Raw genomic sequence first — 4,756 nt, 5'->3', positions numbered from 1 at the left:
CACACGCGTTCAACCATCAAGCTACGCACCTGCCAAAAAATACATCTAGTTAATATATGCTAACTAGGATAATGGTGCACTACTACACACAGGCCTTATTCCGACAGTGAAGTGCCGATGTTTAGTGCATGTAGGATGCTAATCGTCGGTAAGCAAAGCGGGTTTAGAAAAGTGTCACTATATAGCGACTCTAGGCAAGTGTCACTATATAGCAATGTTTATATTTAGTCGCTATATAGCGACACTTACCAGACTTATAGAAGGTCGTTATATAGCGACTCTGAGACAGTTTTCTATAGCGACATTTTACAAAGAGTATTTTTCCCCATACCGATCTTTAAAGATAGTTTTTTTAAATGATAATTTTTTTAAAATTTTCATACATGTTTGATCCTTTGAAATAATAAAAGTACAAGAGCATGTACATCACATTAGGGGAGAATTGGGGTCTCAAAAGGGCCTCCAATTAGTGTTTCCTAATTTCAAGGGATTAGAGAGTGATTTGAGGTGTACCAATGAGAGTGCTAGAAGGTGTGGGGCAATGGTATGTTGAGGTGGAGGGTGGGCAGGCCTGCAGACAGTCCCTATTGGTTGCTCCCCTCACACTAGGGACCACCCAAAACATCCCCCCCCTCTTAACCCATGTTTGACCCTCCTACTAAGTGCACCTCCCCCACATGAGCCCAAAACTGCCTTCAATGGGATGGTAGGGCCCTTGTGGCAAATTTTTCTTCTCCCCTCCCTCTTTCTAGGACCTCTGCCCCCCACTGCTCTAGTCCAGCCTACCAAATCACTCAGATTTAAACCAAATCCCATGCATTTTCCCTCTCCCCCCTCTTTCTCTGCTCCCTCCTACTCTGGCCTGCTTACTGCAGCTCCTCTCTCTCTCTCTCTGTCTCTCTCCCCTCTCCCTCTCATGTGCCTCTGTTGGAGCTGGTCTATCCCTCTTCTTCTCCCTCTCTTGTGCCTATGTTGTTATTACTCTATCCCTCTCCTTCTCCCTCTCCTGTGCCTCTATTGCTGCTGCTCTCGCGGGGGATTCACAAGAGGAAACTTATGATATCACCTGAGTGTACAATAGGGGGTTTTTTTTAATGAGGCATAAGCTTATACATTAGGGGTGGGGGGCCTTTTATTTTTTCCCAATATTGAATTTAAGTTAGGGGGGCCATGCCATATTTAAGAGGGGGGGACATAGTATAGGCTACCTTGGGTAACTAGTCCAAACAAGTTTGGTTTTGTGTATGGTTTTAAATAGTCATAGGGAAAGTAATCTAAATTTGCTTATTGTGTGATCTAAATGCTTGAGAAGGAACATAGATTTAAGGAAAGGGGGGACATAATAGAATTTTGGTGGTATCTTATAAGCTTAAATGGGGCTGATTTATCATCCTACATGGATCTTAAATAGGGGGTTTTCTTGAAGTTCATGCACGCAGGTGACGTCCCCCATTCATGAAGAGTGAATCCCCCGAGGTTGCTCTGTCCCTCTCCTTCTCCCTCTCCTATGCCTCTGTTGCTACTGCTCTATCCCTCTCCTTCTCCCTCTTTTGTGCCTGTGTTGGAGCTGCATTGCCTTGTGTAGGAGTCCCATTCTTGCTGTTGCAACCTCTGCAAGCATGGTGAGGAGAAAGGCTACAAGACCACGCAATGCTGTGATCTCTTGTGTCTTCCACAACACCGAAAATGCATTGCATGAGTGGATCCCTTGTACCTACAGCTTAAATGACTAGATAGTGATGAAAGGATCAGCCAAAGGTCCACATAAGCTTCTCAAGAATAAGAGAGGTGACATCTTGCATGAGTGGAAGGGGTGCATCTTGAAGTTCAAGTTTGGGAAGAAAGGATGGCTCACAAAAGTGCAACATGTTTACATGGGAAAAGATATATGGCTTCCTCCATCATTCAATCAATCTAGGATACCATCACATTGTGAGCCTTTCTATCTATGTGCCTTTTTCACCTTTAAGTGTAATGAGTCTATTTGGAAATTTTGTGTTTAGTTTCTAAGAGCTCTTATTCATGGTGGCAGATGTTTTCCCTTCGGACCTCGAGGAGTGGGAACCAGTTGAATCATTGATAGGCAAGTTCACCGTGATTCATGAGGATTTAGGTAAGCAAATGCATGCCGGGGAGAAGTTGGCCTCCTTGTGAATAAAGAATGTGTATTGGTATAATGCAAGGATTGCAGCAATGTGGACTCGAGGACATTGCAATCGTTCAAGGACAAGATTGCAAAGGATGTGGCCATGAAGTTTACATTTGGATCCAAATGGGCAAGGTTATCTTGGTTTATGCCTCTGCACATTTTTGCTTCTTTATTTCAGAGTATACATATGCATAGAGCAAAAACTATGTGGTCTTGCAAGCGTGTAGATGAAAATGCTCTTGAAGATTTACTTGGGATGAATTGGGGAACCAGGTCAGGTGATCAAAAGGGTGATATGTTTTAATGTCACGCATGTAAAGACAATGTGGTTATTAGATACCATTTGTCACGCCAAATGTTGTATTTAGCTTTTCAGTATAGGCGGTGGAAGAAAACAAATGGCCGATGGCTTCCCCTAGACTCTAATGATGAAGACAATACGGGGGTAAGTTTGTCTATTGATGTTGAAGAGGGAGATGTCAAGAATGTGAATCATATTGCAATGGACTCTAAAGGATGTGTGAGAACACCTATTGGTCATGAAGGATGGCATGTCAGAGGCCTTCTACTTTACCTTAAATGGTGGTAAGATCAGCTACCATGTGGAGAAGTGCATGCATAGTGCCAATTTTATTCCTCTTGCAACTTTGAAGATTGCCAATAATGTGTTTGACTAGTGCAGCATTTAACTTTTTGTTTGTCAAATCCTAGTTATTAATTCAAAAGATGATGGACAATTAATTAAAATGTTATTTCTTTTAATGTTTTCTCCTTTCAGTTCATGGTGGTAAATGTTTTTCAAAAAATTTGGGGATTTTATGATTAATTTTAATTTTTAGGGTTTTGATATATATTAAGGGATAAGAGCCCTTTTTACATCACATTCTCACTTTCACATTTAGAGAGCCATAGAAACTCCCGTCCTCAGAAGTTACTCCCTGCATCAACTACTATTTGCCATGGATTCAACTAGAATCGCGTTCCATGACTTCATCTCACGAACTACATTTGCAAATCGTGAGGAAGAGCTATTTCAGTGTTTGATAGGACTTTAGATGTCCTAGGCACATATATGCGAGCCAAGGATGACTTCTCAGATCTCATCCTTTACATGCAAGATAATTTCTCAAATTTTGTCTATACACTTGACCACACTTCAAAGAGATGGGTTCCCATAGATTACATAAAGTATCTACTCGTAGAGGAACCCAAGTTTGTAAAGCGCTTAGCTTGCTTTTGTGACAACCTTACAGATGAAGGGTTTAGGACAGTCGAAGTTCAAGACATCCTAGACGTAGGGATCATAGAAAATACAGGCACCAAATTCCTTTCATGGGAGATGAAATTCACCTTCCTTCTCCAACACAACAAGACAAAGCACTTATAGACGTGCACATAGACACGTTTATTGAACTATAAAAAAACTTATGCATGCGTCTATTTACGTGTCTATATAGCAGACAGACGCGCGTATAGATGCGCATCTAGACGTGTAAATAGACGCTCTGCTAAAAAATTTAAAAGACAGACAGACGCATCGTTAAACACGTGTATAGACGTATTTATAAACGGTCTTATAAATGCCTTTATAGACGCTTCTCAAACAGACAAATGCGTATATAAATGCATTTATAGACGCACTGATAGACGCGCTACATAATATTTTTTTAAAAATTTACAGAATGCTGTGTATGTTGTGTATGCTATATAGTTACAAGAATCCCATTTCCACATTGTGTAATTCAATTCTTACCGCCAACAGCATTTTTATTACAATTCCAAATAAAACATTACAACTTCAAAATGCAATAAAATTGAAAGCTCAAAAAGTGCTTGTATGTACATATAGCACGAAGCTAAGCCACGTCATGTGGCTTCAAGTACAAAAAATAAGAGGAGTGTATATACAAGAGGCACGAAGCCAAGCCAGTGGCTTTATGTACAAAAAAGAGTAGCTAGCACTACTTCTACGACTAATCTATGTTCTCCACGTCCAGCTCCCTTCCACGCTCCCTTCTGTGCTCCCTTCTGTGCTCCCTTCTCCGTCTCCTTCCTCGTCAAGATCTTCCTCGTCTTCTTGTGTAGGGACCTGTAAACAAGGGACAACATATATCAATGTATGAAAAATCAAATCTTTACTTATAATATTGAAATTATTTAATTACTTTCAAATACCTCCGGGGCCGCTCCAGTAGCCCAGATATACTGCTCCTCAGTAATCAACCCGTCATGATAGAAGTGCTTCCATGTATCTCCTCTGCGATGGTGGTGGTGGTAGGCTATCTCGACAGGAGTAGGGTATTTTCCCACGATATCAAGCTGCAAGATAACACAATTTGCGAAGGGGTTAGTACAAAGAAACAACCTCCTAATAAACTACATAAGCAATATAATTTGAGATTGATAGTTACAAATTGAGCCTCCCATGATTCAACACCCCCTGCTCCAAAATAAACGCTTCCATATTGCTTCATCTGGATCCTTTGTGCCTCCACGTGCTGAAGACTGGGGTCCTCCCTCGCTGACTTCATTGCTTTCTTCCACTCAGGCTTGTGAGCGGTGTGGGGCGGGCCCCTTGGTGGTTGACCTCCCTCGAGCCTGGCAAGC

This window comes from Dipteris shenzhenensis, chromosome 25, assembly GCF_047967505.1.
Source record: "Dipteris shenzhenensis isolate YYH24624 ecotype China chromosome 25, Dip_SZ_1.0, whole genome shotgun sequence".
Classification (NCBI taxonomy): domain Eukaryota; kingdom Viridiplantae; phylum Streptophyta; class Polypodiopsida; order Gleicheniales; family Dipteridaceae; genus Dipteris; species Dipteris shenzhenensis.
The sequence above is the reverse complement of the archived record's forward strand: the minus strand, read 5'-3'. Positions refer to the sequence as shown.